We start from the raw sequence: 22,747 nt of genomic DNA, 5'->3' as shown, positions 1-22,747 counted from the left end.
TGAAAATTTTTTTAAAACCCCAAGGCTTTTGCAATCCTTGCTCAGACAGAGATAGCCCCTTCTTAAATCTCTAACGACATGATTTTGAAATTGCTGATGAGGATCAATGGAAAACTCACTGATCAGCTAGCAAAGTGCATGACCCAAATTTTGAGCCATGATCGACGCATGGGTGTCACAACCCAGAACTCCCATCGGGCCCGTGACAACTGTCGCGATGTCCCGATAGGCACTCATTACCTCGAATGCCGATCGAAACCTCATAAGGCTTAGCATCAGCTTCCGTATCTCCCCGGTGAGCGACAGTTATTAAATCTTTCATTTCAATAAATCATAAGTCGTTTCCAAATTAAAATAATAAAATATTATTTTCTGGCTCACAGGGGTATTTTAGTCATTTTTTTCTTTGAAAATATCGAAACCCGCCAAAAACATGGTGTAAAAGCTAAATATGTTCATTCATACTTTAAATCAGATAGCCGAAGTATAAAATTACTTTTACAGTGACACGTGGGCCACCAACTGACCAAGAAGGTGTAGGGCTACGAACCCTTACTTTCTAGGATGCAACTCCGAGATTAATTCTCGTCTTAATCAACTATCAATAAACTGTCTTGAGCTTAAAAAATGGATAAGAAGAGGGGTGAGATTACATAATCCTAGTGAGTAAACAATTACCATCAAAAGCATTTAAAGTCGAGTAGATGGAAACAATATAAAAACGTTATATCCCAATAATGTTCATAACGCAAAATTCGTTTCAATCTATACCAAACAATTTCTTTTCATCAAAATTTCCTCGGCTTATGAATTTCTTAAACTTGGCCCCTGCCAGAATCATTCTCGTGGGTACCTTCGTCAAGGTATTCCACTAAGACCGCCAAGGCTGTTAAATGTCCCATACCCATAAACATGTTTTCGCATCTGACACACAGCAGTTCCTTGGCGTTGGCTGAGTCTCACTCTCACATGGTGGCTCAAACGTGAGGTGCACTCAAATCTTACCTCAGGAGATACTTCATCCAACATCTCCCTCCGAAGGTTAGTATATAATTGGGTTACCGTGCCCCTCTCATAAGCAGTCCACGGAAACCCTCACCACTGCAGTGACCGTTTAATATACCACCAGACCCATAAAATTTTCAGTAGCACAATATGGCGAATAAAATTTAATCCAATCTACCGAGATCAATGCAAAACTGTTCATATATTTCATGTCAACCCCAAAAATTTAGCCATCATGCTACCATAGTGTCATAAGCCACAATTTCAATAACGTATAAAATCATAAATTCAACACAGTCTCCATATACTCAATTTTCCCAAAACAATATTTGATTTCAAAATCAGTATAAATCTCATTTTTATTAAAAAAACATTTTAATTGGAAAATATAATATTTTATAATTTAAACTCACCATTCAATAAAAGCATCAAATAAGTGTAATTACTCTAGATATTTAAGATGATAAATTGTCCACTCATAGTATTAGGAGTAGAAATACTCATATTTTCAATCCGCGGGTACAATCTTTTACCCGTATCCAATGGCTCACCACCTAGCCATAATCCATGACACATATTCCAATTAAATTGTGTCTAACAATCATAAGCTATTTCAGGCTCGATATATATGCGTGATATGAAATGAAAAATGCACGGGTAGCCATCTAGACCCGGTATTAGCCTAAGTCGATTTTTCATCCGATAAATTGGCTAATGCACCCAATTTCACTCCAACTTGCTCCATTTCTTTTCCAATCCCTCAATTCACCAAAGATTATTATTTCTTAATCAAATCACCTAGAATAACATCTCATTCTTCCTCATTATTCACTTAGAGAATTCGGCTATTGATGGGCACCAAACCTTTGGTGGTTTACTTCGCTCGTTTTCATGTTACACATCATTAATCACCTAAAAACACTAACATACCTAAAAATCAAACCAATCCAAGATCATTCTCTCTTCATACCCATTTTGACCAGCCATGAATTCACCATGAAAGCATGCTTTTCAACCATGGAAATTAAGGAGAAATGCATGGGTAAGGTAAATCACTAGCAAAATCAAAGAAATTTTACCTTTGCTTGATCAAATCCTTGAATTCCAACACTTTCTCTTTGATTTTTCCCACCTAGGGTTTGTTCTTCCTCGGTTTCTCTTCTCTTCTGGTTTGGCCGACCACTATGGGAGAAATGGGCTGATTTTTATGCCTTTTTATAAAGAAACAATAAAATAATAAAAGCATGACACATAACATTTCCTTATTAGTTCAAATTTTAAATATTTGACTTTTAATTCTTTAATTCTCCACCACACATTTCTCATGTTTATCCATTTCCATGATGAATAAAATACTTTGGTCTTAACAAGTGTCAGGGGTGAAAATTTACCGTTTTGCCCCCGGAGTGGCAAAATTACCATTTCGCCTCTATACTCCAAATTATACTAGAATTAAAATTTTTCACTTTTAAACCTCAAGTCATACTCCAATACTCAAATCATACTCCAATAAGTCAAATAGGGCCAAAAAATCTTTTCTAAAAATTCTCATTTTGTCCCCAGGTGACAAATGACCATTTTGCCCCTAGATAGTGAAAATTTCGATTTTACTCCAAATTGATCCTCTAACTCTGAATTACCATTTTGAGTCATCCCTGGACTGTGAAACTCTTAATTTTACCTTAAAATTCGTATTTGAACTAGTTCGAGGCTTAATCGACTTAATGGTACTATTAGGGGTAATATCGTCTTTTAACGATTTCTCGAACTTCCTAAATATGCAAACATTCTATTGAGCATGTAAATGATGTCGTAATTATTTTATAGAACAGGGTTTGACAATGTGCCCAATGGACGTAGTTCACTAAGCCCAAGCAAGCCTATTAATCTGACGTGTTTATCATTCCATCATAAACTGCTAAGTCACATTTCATAACTTAAGGTCAAAATAATATTAAACATTTGCCAACTCATACTGGCATACCAAACAAGTGTATATACATTGTCTATAACGTATCTTAATAATTTACATTAGGTTTGTCTATGCACAACAAAAGAATACTCGACTTCCAGCGGAGGGACTTGGACGAATGTACAACTACTGAATGCCGAGACACCTACCAAAAGATGGATACAAGTCTACGAGGACACCTTGTCCTAGTTACCAGCTGCCTCATGATCTGAAAACATGAAGTTGAAAACGATGAGTATAAACCTAGTGAGTGAACAAGAAAGGGAACAAGCATACCATAAGGAATGTTTAACGAAATCCTGATGCATTATTTTTCAAAACAATGCAATTTGTTTTTGATCTTATTAAAACCCCTCATGTAAACCCCGCATGAGTAAATCACTTAATTCATTTATTCCTTAATGTTGGAAGTCCATGTTCAACTATGGTACCAAAGAAATGGAAAATAGGGTAACAACCGAGCCAAATGAGGAGAAAAACAGAAAGCTTTCCGCTGAATCTCGCTGCAACAAAATTTTGGGTTTCAAAATAAAAGGTTTCTTGCTGCAGCGAGAAGCTACAGTAACATTCTCGCTGCAGCGAGATTCTCGACCAGCACCACCCCTCCAAACCCGAGAGTTTCTCACTGTAGCAAGAATGAATCTCGCTGCAGCGAGGATCAGAACATCAAGAAAAAAGTTTCCTTTTCCCCTTAAATCAAAGCTATCCTGTTAAAATAACAAAAGCAGCATGTAACACATACAAATTCCCAAATTTCAACAATTCAAATTCTCACATTTTTGCATTACAACCATATACCATATATGTATATATATATATATATATATATATATATATATATATCAATCATCATGTACACCCTCCCATCATCATCATGTCATATGCAACGGCTTATGCGCACTCCCACTCGCACATAGCCATATACCATATATGTATATATATATATATATATATATATATATATATATATATACATATATATATCAATAATCATGTACACTCTCCAATCATCATCATCTCATATGCAACGGCTTATGCGAACTCCCATTCGAACATAGCCGGGTCAGCAAAAGCTTATGTGCACTCCCACTTGCACATAGCCAGGTCCACATCAACATACAAAGAAGCACCCAATGCATATCATGCATACTATCATATTTTGATAACACATAGCCCATTGTATAGCACATTTTCACAATATAAAATCACTTCACCAAAGGCTTGTTCCCAAGGTACATTTTCAAAGACAAGTTGGATAAAATCATTCACATTTCCCAAAACAAGTTTGAAATACAAGTCCACTCACCGGTATATTGTTGAGCCTTTAGCTGACTCTAATTCCCCTAATGATCCAATTGGAAGGATGGGACTTCGTTAGAACCTAGAATCACATTAGCATAAGCAATAGATCAATTCACACACTATAAACCCTAAAAGTTATCTCTTAGCTAGCTTTCAATTACCACATTAAATAGCTATCTATGTTCACTATCTTAATCACTATAAAAGGAATGAACATACTCAACAATAAAACAGCTCATAATCCCAATTACTAGTCATTATTCACAGCTAAAATCAAGCTTGGTTCATTACTCACCCTAAGGTTTCTTTGTAGTTGAATTCTCTTCTAATAGCTTCCAAAAAAATGGGGTAATTCTCTCTTTCTCTCTCTAGAACACTCAACTAGTGAGAAAAAGTATGAAAATAGGATTTATCAAGGGTTTTGAAGTGAGAGAGTGAAAGAATACAAAGTTCTAGTCAAAAGGGCTCAAAGGTATGAAAACTAGAGCTAGAGAAAGAAAATTATGCAAGCTCCATATCAAGCTTCCATGAAGGTGGGAAGCAACGTGAGATGGAAGAAGAAGAAGAAGACAAGCTGCTTGAAATTTCAGAAGCTGCTGGAAGGAGAAGATATTTATAGCCCAAGCTTATCCATTCCCTTGAAATTACCAAATTGCCCCTCCATAAATTGGCTTATTCTCCTCCAATCTTTTATGCAATCTTTTTACTCCTTTGACAGTAGGACAAGGTCCATAATGGTCTAGAAATGTTCAGGTTCATGAAAACTTAAAAATTTTGACCCGAGATGTAAAATGACCATTTTGCCCTTGTTATGAAAATTATTGAAATTTCTAGTTTTCTTCGTGTTTTCATCATTACACATCATTTATGCAGTCTTATGCCTATTTAGACCTTAAAATATCATAAAACTTTCTTCTGGAAGCCTATTAGAGAAAATGACGAAACTACCCCTAGCCTATGTTATTGTGTCTATGCCTAGTTACAAGCCTATAGAGGTTGAGGTCTCACACAAAGATGTAGCAAATTGAAGATAAATTGAAAGAATTGGAAAATGTGATAAAGGAAAAAGGAAAATCTGCTACTGACCCTACAGCTGAAGACACCTTTACAACTATAAGTCCAACAAAAGCTGAACAAGCTGCTAAAGATCCTATCTTTCAAGCTGAAGGTCAATCTGATCAACCAAGGAAATCTCTTTCTCTTAAGCCCTAAAATGAAAAAGAATCAAATGAAAGCACTGAAATACTTGGATTTTTTAATGACAACCCTCCACCTGATAAGCCTTAGCCAAAACAGCCTTCTCCACTTAACTTTGAGGAAGTATCAATCATGGATGTTTTTTATCAAATGGTTAGAGAAGAACAAATAGACAAAAAAGTAGCAAAAGCCAAAGCTCAGACATCAGCATCAGCAAGGAAGTCTCCTGAATCGGTTCACACTGCCAAAAAAAGTGAACCTGGTGGTAAAGAGCAAGAGCAAGTAGCTGCATCCACCAAAGCCAAATCCTAACCATCAAAAGAAGGAAATCCTCAAGGCTGGTTGACAAAACCAAGCTTGCTGCAAAAACTTCCACTCAGGATCCAGTACAAATCTCAAACACATCCCCTGCTAAATCCTCATCCCAAAGAGCTTCCCTGCATCCTCTCCAAAACCCCTTACTATTCAGTATGGAACAGATGAATCAACTCCCTCGAATCTTCATCAGCTCTTTAATGCTCACTTTTTGATAATGACAAAAAAGGGGAGTAATAGAAAGCTTAAGGGAAATAGGAAGATTAGGGGAGATAGAACGTAGGAATAATTTAAGGGCAATTTAAGAATTAAGCTGTTTTTGTTTTGCTAACAGTTGAACACTTGTATTTGACTCTGCTGCTTAAGTTATTGTGTTGAAAATTGAATGCTGATAAGCTGTTTATATTACTTTGTTTGCTGATAACTTCCATGCTATTTTTGTTGAATTGTGAATGAAATTTGGTTGTGAAAAAGTATGGATGCTGATTATGCTTTCATGATATTTTTGTTAGATAGTTTTGGAATAGATAAGGTCTGATAACAATAAACTGATGACAGATAGTTAGTTACAATATTGATGATATTCTGTCAAATGCTTATATATATGTATACATACCTGTTATTCTTTTAAGAAGTAATAAAAACTTGCTGAATTAAAGAATAAAATAATACACACTCAACTGGAGAAAACCCTCATTTTTTGCAAAACAAAAAGGAACTAATGGACATTGCGCTATTAATCAATGAATGTTTTGTCATCATCAAAAAAGGGGAGATTGTTGGCTTCATTAGTTTTTAATGATAATAAAACATTGTAATTCATTTATGTCTAACAATGCTACTTGAGTGTACAGGTTGAAAAATATATGGTAATAATAAAATAATCATTAAAAAGTAAATATCAAATCTCATGAGGTTAAGGAGATACAATAAAAGTCACAAAACAGAAGCCACTTAGTTAGATAAAGATGGGAGTTAGTTAGCTAAAATTGAAAAATGGAGTTAGCGAGTTAAGAAACAAAGACGACTTAATCGACTAAGAAACATAGTTAGTCAACTAAGAGCTTATTGCCAGAAATTGGATTCAGAGACAGAATCAACTTAATTGACTAAGAAGTATATTAGTCGACTAAGAGCTCAATCTCTGCAACTGGGGTCAAAAGACAGAATCAATTTAATTGACTAAGAAACAAGTTAGTCAACTAAGAGCTCTCTGTCTGCCACCTCGAACTTGGATGCTAGAAGACAAATTAACAGCTAGAACTGACTCCAAACTATTTCCAACGGTCATCAACTGCAAAACATCCATTAGAGTTGATTTTCCACATATATAAGGCACTCCCAATGGCTAAGAAAAATATCCAAGGCTTCCAAGATCAAAAAGAGCTCAAAAATCAACAAAAACTCTCTACATTCTTACTGCACCTCTCTTCTATCTTTGCATTTGAGATAAACACTTCACTTTGTACCATTTAGATCAAGTAAGTGATCATAGGTACTTATTTATTTCTTTTCTCCTTTTATACTTAGCGTGAGTGAGTCACTCTAAGGGATTTATTCAAGCTTATGTTGCTTGATTGAGTGTATAAGTTTTAACTTAGCCTAGAAACGTTAGTTTGGGTTTTGGTTGATCCTAGGAAAAACCATTATTAAAGGTTGTGACTGAGCCTGTGAAATGCCATTGTAAAAGCTTGGTGAAAGCTTGGGAATTTCATCATTCATAGTGATTGGTTTGAAAAATCCTTCGTTAAATAATCAAGGTAGTGGATGTAGGTCTTGAACCGAACCACTATAAATTCTTGTGTGATTGTCGGCTCTGTTTTAGTTTTTCATTCATCTTTAAATCTTTTTTTTATCTTGTAGATTGATGAGAACTTTGATGTGTATGAATGTGAATTCAAGGAATGTATGAGTAAGTAAAAGCTAAAATGATGTTGTGCATATTCTTGGCACATGAATGATATAGTGCATATGTTTGGCACTAAGATGAGTAAAATATGTATGCAAATTATGCCATTTTTAATTGATATGTTATGTGACATAAGGCATGGATGAGAAATTGGTTTGCATGATGAACTTATGTGTTGATCTTAAGTGAAATATCAATGATGAGAGGTTGTGGAGAAGATTGAGAATGAGTTTAGGCTTTAAAAGAATCACTTTTTACAAGTTTGGACCTCAAAAGTCGATCTTAGCACAAATAGGATCGAATATGTGTAACACAAAACAAGGAGAAGAAAGTGCATTGGCCCATGTTCGACTCTAAAGCCCTAATAGTCGATCCTATGCAATGCAATAGAAGTAGGGGTAAACAATGTGGTCCAAGATCAACTTATGACCACCCATAGTCAATCTTATAAGGTCAGATTAGTTAAATTTGGGCTTAAAAGCCCCAAAATGCAGAAAATTACTCATTTTCACTCAACACCTTTATTCTCCACCCATTCCCTCTCAACTTTCACACTCTTTAAACCTACTCAATTCCAATGATAAATCATGGATTTTAAGAGCTAAAAGAAGGAATTTTACCTCATAAAAGCTTGGTGGATGATTTTGACTTTCTCTTTCTAAAATCGAAACCCTAACTTCCAAGAATGATTTTTAAGGCTATTTGGAGTGGATTAAAGCTTGGGAAATGCTTCTAGAGGTAAGCTAAAGCATTATTGCCAATTGATTTTCAGTTTGAACAGTTGATAACAAGTTTTAATTTGACACAACTTTGCTAGAAAAATCACTCCCTTTAGTTGACTAGATATTTGGGGTAAACAATAGCATAATCCAACTTTTAAGCTATGGATTAGCTTATTATTGAAGGATTTGAGCTTATTTGTTGATATGCTAAAGATTTAGCTATTTTTAGAGAAGCTAAAAAGTATTTAAAAGCAAAGATTTGGCTATGAAATTGAGAATTATGATGTAAATGCTAATGAGTATGTGTTGTTAAATGCTAGATGACTATTGGAATTAAGAATTCTATCCATTTGCAAATATTAAGTTCTTGAGCTAAAGTGTGCAAGTGTGGATAGAAGAACACTTAAAGTGTCAAGGTGAATGGGGAAAACTTTTATGCATAAGAGCATAATGACTAAGGTGCATGTATGCTTCTATAATGAAAATGCATGATGCATGTATGTATGAACTATAAGTAAGTCTAGAGGTAAAATTCCTATACTAGAATTGCTTATTAATGATGTAATATTGAAATGCCTAGAAGGATTATGCCTAGGCTAAGGATTCTAATATGAATATGTACATGATGAATATGTCTAGAAAAGCTATGCCTAGACTAGCGAATGTTATGAGCATTGTGTGAATTGCCTAGAAGGATTACCCTAGGCTAAATAATTAATATGTCCATGATTATATGATTGAGATGAGAAGTAAGACATGATTACGAACCACTAAATATGACATGATGACAATATGATGAATTATAATTATGTTGAGGAATATGTTCTGTCCGTGGATGATTCCAAACGATGAGATGATGTGAGATATATATGTTCCATCCATGGAGAATTTCAGATGATGTATGATATGAGGATTGAGTGTTTCCAAACCCCATGTGACTACATATGTTGTTGGTAGGGATGGTGGTAAACAAGGATAATGGTTTTGTCCCATCTATGATTTTTACCTATTGTGCAATGATAATTTATGATGCCTACAGGGATGGTCGTTTCGTCTCGCTTGTGATTCCTGCCTGCTGTATGATGATGATTTATGATGCCTACATGGATGGTGGTAAGTAGGGATGGTGGTTTCGTCCCACTTGTGATTCTTGCCTATAGTCTTATGATGCCAACTGTCGAGATTATTACTGATAATGATTATAGACTCCGTCGTTCGCTGGGACAATGGGGTCGACAAGACTCTGTCGTTTACTTCAGCAATGTGGCATGACATGACTCCATCATTTGTTGCAAAAATGGGGCGTGACATGATATTGTATGTTGTCCATCGGTTGGCCATCGCACGTGACTATGCTATGTCCAAAGAACACCACTTTATGATATGTTATGATTGTTGAAAATGTATAGAAGCATGCCATAGGAAATGAAATGTTTATCATGATATGTTATGCTATAAAATGATGATATATGCTAAGGCTTGAGGTGAGAGCCATGTATAAATTGTTATGTGTCCATGATATGTTGCGTGCTTGAGAAAGTTATGGACTAGCGTCGAGATGAGTGCCATGAGGTAAGTATACTTAAATACATATGTAGAAGGCCATATGGTGGGTCAGTTCATATGATATAATAAGTTTGACAAATGGTTATGTTAATGGTCATTATTAGTTGAAAAAGGTGAGGATGATTATTATACCACCTTAATATGTTAATAGATAGAGATATGCAGTGTAGTTGTTGAAGTTGGATCTTAGTGGATTAATGTGATTGTGTAAAGCATGAATTTCAAAAATTTCTTTTATAAAGGAAGCAAACAACCTAATTACACAAGCGAAAATACACATCGTTATTATTGCAAGTAATATAATCACATCCAAAAAAAAAATAAGAATCTATTAAGTAAGAAAAAATCATACCTTTTATTTTGAGATTCTTATTTTCGGACACCACCACACCAATGAATGATTTCTCGACCAAACAACTTGAACCTTGAGTGGACAAGGTGTGGAATGCTAGACTATAAGATGATAACCGATTTTGTCTCTCTTTTCTTCGAAAAAGCTTAGAGGAGGAGAAGAGAAGTGACGACTGAAACTTTTTTAAGAAAAAGTACGTTCTTCTTTTTCTTCCAATCTCTTCTCTTTTATTAAAACTCTTGCCTCAAAGTTTAATCAAAATAAAACACCTTTGAATCAATCTTAACCATCCATTTAGAGTTATGGAAGCATCAAACATTCTTAATAATTATCAAAATTAAAATTAAAGAATAAATAATTTAATTCTTTAATTATCATTTAAAGTTCTTGATAAAATAAAAATACTAATTGAAGAATAACTCTTATTTTATTATTATCCATCTTTAATTAAAAAAAATTAATAATAAATAAAAGAGTGATAGTCAAACATAGAGTCTCTTTTTATTAACATGGATGTCTAGATTCATTTTGCAAGAATCCTCCTAACATTATCTCAATTTAAGACAACTTTTGTCTTTAAATAAGACAAAAATATTTTATCTTGTCTAAATTGAGACAAATATGTTTTTTTGTCTAGATTAAGACTAAAAATATTTTTCTTGTCTTAAATTAAGATAAACATATTTTCTTATCTAAATTAAGACCAAACGTGTTTTCTTTTCTAAATTAAGACAAACATGTTAAAGCTGCCATTTTTGTACACAATTTAATTAATCAAATTAAAACATGCATTCTGTCACAGCCCAATTCTCGGGCCATAACAGGCTCAAAGGCCCAATAGGCATAGCCCACTAGGCCCAAACAAGCCTCTCTTTCTTTAAGATCTAATACTTATAATTTTTGATGAATGTTCTTTCGAAATAAATCGTGAGAACCAAGTATATATATATAACGTTCACAAAATAGGGTTATCATTCGTCAACCCTAAATGACATGGTTAATCGATCAACCTACAGAGTGCATAACAATCCCATAATTTACATTTAAACAACTATATACACATGCAAAGGACCTTGACTATTAGTGGAGTGACTCTGGGCGTGGGTACCACTACTGGATGCCATGGTACCTATCAAATGGTAAATACAAATGGACACTTCAATCTAAGTCCCAACTACCTTCGAATCTGAAAACATGAAGTTAAAAAGAGTGAGTATAAACTCAGTGAGTGAACATAGGAAGGGAACAAGCAAACGATACGGAGAGTTTATCGAAAACATGATGCACTCATTTAGAAACAAGGCAATTTTGTATATTATGAACAAAACTCAATGCTATGCTGTTTTTTTTTCAACTCATTTTAAAACATTTAAGAAGTTCAACTTTCAACATTCAATGCAATCACATAATATTTTCTCTAACATTTCTATGGTATGTGTAAACATGTATATAACCACCAGTCATCAGCTCATGTGCACTCACACACCGCACATAGCTGGGATCACCCGTCATCATTTGCATGTGCCCTCGCACACCGCACACGCGTGGTTACAATTATCATTCAACATTACATTTCAATGCATGGCACATGTAACAACATGTAACAAAAATCTTTGCATAACAATACATCACATGCCACAAATCAATTGGCAATTCAACATAATATTTCAAATACATAATTCATCACATTATACGTATTGCATAATATAGGAACACATGAGTTAATCACGTTACACAATTTCACAATGTAAAAGCATTTCATCAAGGGCTTGTTCCCAGGCACATTTTAAAGCAAAGACAAATGAAGTTTTCAAATGACTCATTCAAACACATGTGCATTTATCCCAAAACATTTTTAAATGCAAGTTCACTCACCTTACGATAGCGGGATATTACATAACTATTAGTTCGGAGGCATATCTAGCTATTTATACTTGCCGGTCGCTCGTTATTTCCCTCGGCATGCCACCACAGTACACTATCTTTACTTTTGCACTTCTTAGCAAAAATCCAAATTCAATATCTTTAGTGTACATCATTTTTACTTCTCTTTTTCCTTCAATCATAAATCCTTATTCAACTAACTTATATCTTGACACATTTTTACCAAAGTTGCCTTTATCCTTTACTTGCGTAATTCTTTAGATTATAATTACCAAGAACTTATTTATGACTCTAGCACCCATATTAACCTTTTCCAGCCATTTTCATTCAAATTTGTCTTATATTTTCACACATAACCCACATATATGGCATAAATAATCATTCTCACATTCACTCAATTATTTCCAAGTTTACATGCATCATTATCTAACTTTCAATACTTTGCTTCTCAATCCTCCATTGACATTCTTCCTTTTTCATTTCTTTCAAACAACATGCCATACAAACTTAACAATTTTTCAACTACACAATAATAACTATTTCTCAAGATTTCTCAACTATACTTAAAACATCATTCGTTTTTACCTTTATGGTTGCTTGACCCGTACATGCACTCCACTATTCCTTCAAAACATTAATCATCAAGCTGCCAAAATTATTCACACATTATTTCTCCAAAGATTTAACCAACTGTGAGCTTAAAACACAAAAATCTTTACATTTCCTTGCTTGAATCACAAAACCAAGCTTTTTCTTCCTTTCTCTCTTTTTTTCTTCTTTCTCCTTACTTTCTTTCCTTTCTCCTTTCTTCCAACTGATCTCATCTATTGTCTTTCCAAGAGTACGGTTTTCCTTGCAAAACAAAGACATTTTTTCTTTTCAAATGCATGGTGGTAAGGTAAAAATGGCGTGGGAGAATGAAGGTGAAGAAGAAAATATCTTTTGGGTGGATAAGAACCGGTCATGGGATAAGGATGAAGAGTCAAAACTTCCTTTAAAAGCTTTGACCAAACTAATGGCAAAATTACCTTTTTGGTCTCTAAGGTTTTCATCCTTTTTAATTGTATCCTCCTACAATCTTTTAATTCCAATTTCTTTTCATTTTTCTTCCTTATCATTTGTATCAATAAAATATTAAGTTTATACTTCAACGTGGTATCACCGTAATATTTAAATATTTACTTACCCGTGCTAGCTTTATTTATTAAAGACACATGGGCCCCATTATTTTTCTTTGAAATTTCCTTGTTCTTCTTCTCCCCCATTACCATATACTCCTTCTTCATGAAAAATTGACACTGAATAAAATATTAAATTTTAATATTATTTTATTCTAAAATTTTTCACTTGTCTCCTTGGCACCCAAAATGTCTTATTATGCCTTGATTCACTTCCGAATCACTTTTTATATCGTTAATTCATCCTTAATTAAAAAATGTTATTATTTAATTATTATTGCTTCACGTGCGAAATATTTTACTCTAGAATATTCCCTCCACTCTTCACTCTTAAACACTCTAATTAACCTCAATTGATATCCGATAAGTTCTATTAGTCAACATATCAAAGTATGGGGTATTACACATTCCAACTTAAACAAGTTGAATTCTATGACGCTAAGTAGAGAATCTATTTGGACATAGATATTCCAAGCTCCAAATAAACTTAGAATTATTCTTAATCTCATTAAAAATAATTCAAGCTTATTAACCATGAAATCACTCCACCATATATTCATGGTTGCACTCTTGGATTAACTATAATTACAAGAAACAATTCAATACTTGATATTAACGATTAGTTGTCTAATTGCAAACCTTATATTGTGAACCCTCATAACCATCCAATGACAAAAGATGAAATTACCATTTTACCCTTTATGTCAATTTTGTCCCCTAGTCTCAAATTTCATCCAATTAGTAATTCAATACTCTAGATCTAATATGTTGAGTATCCAGATGTGATGAGTAGCTAATTAATCAATCCACTAGGCCTAGATTAATCACCAATCTTCTTGAAATCACTAGAAGTGATGTTAATGCTATGAGCTCCATTATCTGGATATATGTTCCCAGATGTTCATCTCGATTATAATCCCAAAACACGGAGTCTAGATCAACACTTTATGATGATCATGCTCATGGTAAATCAAAGATCATAAGGAGATTAAACACAAGTCCACTATCCATCAGGATTTTGGTTCTACTATAAGCAAATGCATAAGTGTGAGATCAAGATTTAGGTAATGGTAAAACTTAAATTTGATTCTCACATGATTCCAGTTCATGTTATAGTGTCATTACTCGAAGTCAACCATTTTGATTATTTAAGACTCATCATTCCCTTGAAATGAATCACATTCGTTTCGTTGGAAGTAATCTGAACACTACAGCCTTAACATAATAAAGTGACCAGCTTTATTATATGACTGTGAACAATTTTTTAGATTCAATTAAAATACATGTCTCCTATGTATGACTCTTCATACAAATATATTTTAATGTCTCAATAGAATCTTGGTACCTTAATAACTAGATAATGAATGCTTACTAAAACAAACTCTTCCTCTTATTATGAAAATATACTTTCATTACAAATAAATTTAATGAATTTAAACATGAGAATATGCTTGCTTTCCAAGACACCATATTCTCAAAATTCCTAACAATTGGGACCAACAGATATATGTGCTATGATCTATGGCATATGATTAGAAATTCTAGGATGAATTTCTTATAAGGAAGGGAGAATGTAACACCCCCGACTTTTAATGTTAATTATGGTGATGCTAGACTAGCTTGTAGATTGATGCGAACTTTGATGTGTATGAATGTGAATTCATGGAATGTATGAGTATGTAAAAGCTAAAATGATGTTGTGCATATGATTGGCATATGAATGATATAGTGCATATGTTTGGCACTAAGAAGGGTATAATATGTATGCAAATTATGCCATGTTTAACTGATATGCTATGTGACATAAGGCATGAATGAGAAATTGGTGTGCATGTTGAACATATGTGTTGATCCTAATTGAAATATGAATGATTGGAGGTTGTGGAGAAGATTAAGAATGAGTTTAGGCTTTAAAAGAACCAATATTTACGAATTTGGACCTCATAAGTTAATTTTAGCACAAAGAGGATCGAATCTGTGCAACAGAGAGCAAGGAAAGAAAAGTGCATGTCACAACCCAAATCTCGGGCCATGATCGGTGCATGGGCTCAATAGGCATAGCCCACTAAGCCCAAGCAAGCCTTTTTATGCAATCCTGATCATCATTCCCAACCATCATTTCTAAAACCACATATTGTAATTCTCTACTAAAATATTTCAGTAATATTTTATAGTGACCTAATACTTACAATTTTATTATGTCAAAATAATGTCACCCGTTTACCAACTCATAGTGGCATCAGTAATCAAATATACATATTTGACTTATAACATGGATCCTAGTGGATTACATTACAAATACGCGTTCATAGGTAACAGACTCTTGACCCGCAGCTGAGTGACCGTGGGTGAAAGTACAACTACTGAGATGTTATAGTACCTACCAAGAGGACGAGCATATGTAAACACTCAATCTAGGTCCCAACTGTCTTCGAATATGAAAACATAAAGTTTAAAAACGTGAGTATAAAACTCAGTGAGTGAACATAAGAAGGGAACAAGCAATCGATAAGGAGAACTTGGAAATCATGATGTACTTGTTTCAAAAGCAATGCAATTGATTTAATTTCTTACTAAAAACCCCTCATTTCAATCTCTAATTAATAACCTCATAGAGTTGCAAAAACCCATGATCAATCCATGAAGTTAAATGGGTGAAAAATATGTCAAAATCAAGCAAGGTAGCAAGCAGAGTAACAAGTTTCTCGCTGCAGCGAGAAACAATCTCAGTTTGCATATATTTTGGTTTTTCCATCATATCTCCCACTACAGAAGTCCAATTGACCTGATTTTTTCACCATTAGAAAGATAAGAGGCTAAGCTACAACTTTTATGTTTACACTTTTCCTAGTTATGAATTAAAGTGGTCAAAATCATTATCAAAGTGGAAGCATTGCACCAGAATTTTAGGTTTACCCGAGAGTTTCCCGCTGCAGCGAGAAACAGGGCTGGTTTGGGCTCCCACCACCCAAGAGTTTCTCACTGCAGTGAGATTCAGGGCAAATGACAATTAAGGGGTTTTCACATGCCACAAAATCCATTCCTACCATATTACACATCAAAGTGAACACATTGACAATAATCAAGTTTTTCATTATTAATTTCAATTACATATTATAATCATAAACTTTCTATCACATATACATATATAAACATATATAAACACATACACCACCCCACTTCATTCATCGTCATAGCCGGCACATCATCATCGGCTTATACACACTCCCTACTCGTACATAGCCGGGTCATCATCGGCTTATGCGCACTCCTTACTCGCACATAGTCGAGTCATCATCAGCTCATGTGCACTCCCACATTGCACATAGCTGGGTCATCATTATCACACAACATTATTCATCAATGCACAACACATTTTCATATATATACATACCAACATAATATAAGAGCACATGGATTCATCTTTTTACACATTTCAGAAGTTGACAACATCAAAACATTTTATCAAGGGCTTGTTCCCATGCATAATTTAATGAAAACCAAGTAAAATCATTTAAATGCTTCATCCCAACACATATGTATTTCCCAAAAACACTTTCATGCAAGTTCACTCACCGGTCTTGTTGATTCTTTTGCTTGACTCTAGCCTCAACTAATGCTCCAAATGGACATGTGAGGCCTTATTGGAACCTATACACACACAATATCACCACCGATCCAAATTGGCATTAATATAATTCCAAAAGCTCTTTCCTAAATCAAGTTCTACTAGTTATTCCTAACTAGTTCCAATTGCCATTAAATGGCTAGTTATTTACTCTACTCTAGTCACTCTAAAAATGATTAACAATCTCAATAATAGATTAACTCACCACTCTAATCATCAATCATTATCAACAACTTGAAAATTAAACCTAATTCATTACTCACCTTGGTGGTTTTTTGTAGTTGAATTCCTTTTCAAAAGCTTCCAAGCTATTGTGGACAATCTCCCTCTCTCTCTCTACACCCGTCCAGCTAGTGAGAAAATATACTAAGGAAAGACCTTTAAGGGCTTTTGAGGTGTAGAAGAGAAAGAGTATGAAAAACCCTATGAAAATGTGTAGAAAAACACAAGGTTTAGGGTTACCATGGGAGGCTTCCGTGGAAGATGAAGAAAACATGAAATGGAGAAAAGAGAGGGGAGGAAGAAGAAGAATTACTGAAGCTGCTGGATATTTTCTAGAGCTTTAGATATTTTGTCATGACCCGGAACCTCCCTCGGGCCCATGACAACCCCCGTGACGTCTCGATTTACACTCATTACCCGGAATGCTAATCGGAACCCCGCAAGGCTTACATATCAGTTTCTTTGCCTTTCTTGTGAGCAATCATTGTTAAACATTCCATTTTAAACAATTACCAGTCGTTTCCGGCTCAAGTAAATCAAAAGACAAAATTATTTTAAAATGATTTATAGACAAATATTACTATTCAAAATATTGATTATAATATAGCATTTTTATATAAAATAATATTTATAGAAACACGTGTAAAAATCTTTTGTAATGTGGAAGTAAAATAAATTCATACATACAATAATTTACAAAGTTATAATGTACAATAATAATTACAATGACAAGTGGCCCCTAAGTACACCAAGTATTGGTGATAGTAATTTACTGTCTATGAGATAAAGGGGTCGACTGGAATCCTCAACAAAATCGGTATCTACAAGCTACCACTGGCTTGAAATATTTAGAAAGGAGGTGGGTGAGATTTTGCAATCCCAATGAGTAAACAGACATTATCATAAATATCTAAAGGCGAGTAACATGGAGGCAAGTTTAAACAATAAATTACAAACCATTTCATAAGGTTTTCAATTTATTTCTTAAACCATAAAATATTTGTAATTTACCAAAACAGTTGTTAAGGCTTCTGACTTTTATTAAAAACAAGGCTCAAGCCAAAACTAATCCTCGGGGATACCTTGGCCGAGGCATCTAACAGAGTCTGCCAAGGTTGTTAAGATATTTACATGTGAAACACATTTTTATTTTTAAAACAAGTCGTTCCTTGGCGTTGGCCGAGTTACACATTCACATGGGGGTTCGACGTGAAGTGAACTCCAACACTACCCCGGGAGTTACCCTCCTCGCCTCTACTACCAGAGTAACTATATAACCGGATTTACCGTGCCCCTCTAATAGGTAGTCCACGAAAACCTGTCACTGCAGTGACTAAACCCACCAATTTTAATAAAATTTCGACAGTATAACGTGGCTTTTATTTATTTACCCAGCCTGCATAGTACAAGACAACTTACATAAATTCCCAATGCAATTATAACATATAACCACATATACTCATATATCATAAACCATTCATAGGAAAATATATATTTCAAAATAATTGGCAGCCTTCAATTACTCAATTTCATAATCAACACAATATATTTTTATTTGTCACATTTATTTCTAAAACATCAAAAATCCCATTTCAATCTCATTTTCATTTCATAAAATCCATGAAGAGCATTTAAAAATAAACTCTAGATAATTTACAATAATAATAGGTTTACTCACCGTTTGTACAAACTAAATGCGCTTAGGTGCCTCGATCACTATTCATCGGGTACAACTTCCTTGCCTTTACCGGAAGGCTCTTCTCCTAGACACATTGCAAAAATTACACAATTCACCACATTGATGCTAAATCACTATATAATTGACTTAAATCCTATACTAATGTATGGTATAAAATGCAATAGCCTAAAACGGCTTAAACGATGTATTAACCTATTTTTGGTACTTTGCTTGATAAATTGCTAACGCGCTCCATTTTAGCTTTAAATTGTCCCATTTTCTCTGCAACATTTCTAACCATTAAATATCAGCCAATAACTCACTAAAATCACCAAAATCAGCTCACTTTCCTCCTTGGAAAATTTGGCCAAAAATGGGACATTAATTCGGTAAATCTTCCATTTTGTTTTTTCTATCACATTTAACCATTTTTCATCATTTTCTCTTCATTTCTCTTAGAATAAAAATTAGTTCATCATCATTGTACATCATTGAACATTCAGCCAAGGGTGGGTATTGTGAAAATTTCATGCTTTCTTGCCCAATTTGATTTTTATACACATTTAACTAACTAAAACTATCAATTTAACTAAAAATCAAAACATAAAAATTTCAAATTCCTCCCCCTTGAATTTCGTCCAGCCCTTGATATCACTTTTTGATCTCTCTCCTCAAGCATGCTAAATGGAAACAAAGGCATAAGAAAGGTAGAAATCAAGCTAAAGTCAAAAAATCTGACCGTTAGACGCGTAAAAGGTCGAAAAACGTGATTTCCCTTTTGAATTTTCTAGTTTTCCTTTGGTTTTTCCCTTTTCTTCCTTTCCTCTCTATTTTCTCTCTTGCTCTCTCCTTATGGCCGGCCATCACTTAATATGGGGTTTAAATGGGTTGACTTTTCATTAAAATAACATTAAATCATTAAAAAGTTCCATGTGTCACTTTCCTATTGGCCCGTTTTAAAAATTTATCCTTTAAAACTTTAATTTTTCAGCACTAAACATACCATAGTTATTCATACCAAAAATAAGTAAATCCTATGATTTTGACAAGTTTTGGGTGGTGAAAATTACGGTTTTTACCCCGAGGTGACAAAATTACCGTTTTACCCCTATGTTTCGAAAATTGTCGGAATTGAAATTTTTTACTTCCTATCATTAAATTATACTCCAAATAGTTAATCTTGGTCAAATATTTCACTCCATGATCAAATTATTATCTTAGGTGGCAAAATGACGATTTTGCCCCTAAATGTCAAAATTTCCAATTTTTCCCCAAATGAACCCTCGAACTCCGAACAATCATTTTTGGTCATTCTTGGATTGTAAAATATTAAATTTCATCCTAGGATTCCTATTTGAACTAGTTCGAGGTTAAATAAACTCAAGTGTACCGTTAGGTACAATACCGGGTTTCGTTTATTCTTGGAAACTTTCCTAATGTAATAACATGCTACACAGTGCTTGTATGTCATGACATGTATTTATAGGGTCGGGTTTTACATATTTCTATCTAATGTTTATCCATTTCTCACTTAAATTACCAAAATGCCCTTAACATGGTGACTTTGTCTTCCTCTCATCTTTTGTGTAACTTTTTACTCTTTTGACACTAGGGCAAGGTCTATAATAGTCTAGAAATACTCAAGTTCACGAAACATATAAATTTAGACTCGAGATGTAAAATGATCATTTTACCCCTACTGTGGAAATTATAATTATTTTTCTCTTCTTCATTTATTTTACCATCATAAACATCATTCATTCATTCATTCCTTAGGCATATTTAGACCTTAATAGCATAAAAAAAACCCACTCATAGGAGCTCACTAAGAGAAATTATGAAATTACCCCTAGTCGCATTATCGTGTTTACTTCTAGTTATGTGTCTATGGAGATCGAGATTTCACAGGTTCACTTCTGAATTATCCTTTTTAACTCGATAATTAACCTCAATTGGCATCTGTAAACTTTATTAGCTACCGTATCAAAATATGGGGTACTACAGTGCACTAGCCTAGGATTAACTCTAGAGCCCTTATAGCTGATCCTAGGTAGTGCAATGGGAGTAAGGGTAAACAATTTGGTCTAGGATTGACTTCTGGCCTCCCATAGTCGATCCTAGAAAGGTAGATTAGTCAAATTCAGGCTTACTGTGTGGATTACTATTAGAGGCCAAACACTTGGGTGGCTAAAGATTTGACAAATCCTAAAGGTGAAGAAGCAAAGATTTTGATTGAATTGGCTCTTGATTACGATATCTAGAGAAAGGAATGTAACTCTTAAACTTATGAGTGTTCATAATTAATTTGAAAGTTAAATAAAAACACAAAGATTGATATTGTAGGATTCAGCTGATTCTTTGATTAAATGCTAGTTTATTATTCCACTGCATTATAATTTTAATTTATTGATTATTTTCATATTTGAGCATGAAGTCGAATCCTAGCACCCATATCAGTTGGTTTTTGAAAAAGCATGTCACCTCTCAATTGAATTAGACCATAGTGCATTTTAGGCAACCAAGAAATTGAATTTTGATTTGGAAGTAGCAGGAGAGAAAAGATTGCTTCAATTGAATGAGATAAATGAAATTCACTTAAATGCTTATGAGAATACAAATTGTATAAGGAAAAGACAAGATATGGCAATGGCATGATCAAAAGATTGTCGAGTGCCATTTTGAGCTAAGTCAGCAAATTTTGTTGTTCAATTCATGGTTGAAATTATTTTCAGGGAAATTGAAATCGAGATGATCAAGACCTTTTACTGTGTCAAAAGTGTTTCCCCATGGAGAGGTGGAAATAATTAATGGGTTGACTAACGAGACATTCAAGGTGAATGGACAATGATTGAAGAACTACTAGGGTGGACCTATTGATCAACATCGATCATCCATCCATCTCTCCAACCCTAAATGAACTCCACAATGGTCCAACTAATGACCTCAAACGAAGCACTTCTTGGGAGACAACCCAAGTTTCTCAACATTATTTATCTTCGTAGTCTTTTTAATTCAAGTTAATTATGAATTGTAAGTTGTCATTTTTATTTTTTCTTTCTCAATTTGATGGAGTTTTCTTTGATTATTGCAAGTCTGGAACATTCATGAGGCAAGTTATTAAAAAAAATTTTAAAAATTAAAAAAAATGGGCATCGTGACGACATCTACTGAGTGCTGTGGCGTGGCGCATCAAGCCTTCTCTCACAAAATATCTTGAGAGGAGGTCGCTATAGAATTACAAACTCAACATTTCGGGGTTGACCGTTTAACCCGACCTATACATTGGGTTGGGGCTAGAGCGTCGTGGCACAATGTCGTAAGGCTTTTTTTTGAAAGCCTCGATTTTTTTCCTTTCTCTCCCTTCTTTCATATTATAGGGTTCCTTTCTCTCTCTAACCTTTAGACTTCTTCCTCTCTCTTCCACCCACTTAACACCCATTCACAATTTTTGCATTTTTCCACTTCTTTGTGACAAGGGTATTCTTCCATTCATCCTTCAATTTTTTGCATTGCTCACTTAAGTAAGTAAAGTTCTTTCACTCTATTCTTTTTAGATTTGTTAGCTAGGAATATTATGGGAATGTATGATGTTAATTGAGGAATAGGTTGCTTGAATTTATGCTAACACAACCAAGATGTGTTGGGTTTTCTTTATCTTTCCTCGATTTATGATGAACTTAGTTTTTTTTTTTTTGTTAGGATAAATGATGACCATTAATATTTGCATTGGCATAGAATTTATGAGATAGTGCAGGGGTATTTTTAAATAATAATATATCATTGAATGAGTAATTTACTTGGATTGTGGTTGCTTGTT

The sequence above is a fragment of the Theobroma cacao genome, chromosome 1, assembly GCF_053813885.1.
Source record: "Theobroma cacao isolate CCN51 chromosome 1, ASM5381388v1, whole genome shotgun sequence".
Lineage (NCBI taxonomy): Eukaryota > Viridiplantae > Streptophyta > Magnoliopsida > Malvales > Malvaceae > Theobroma > Theobroma cacao.
The sequence above is the reverse complement of the archived record's forward strand: the minus strand, read 5'-3'. Positions refer to the sequence as shown.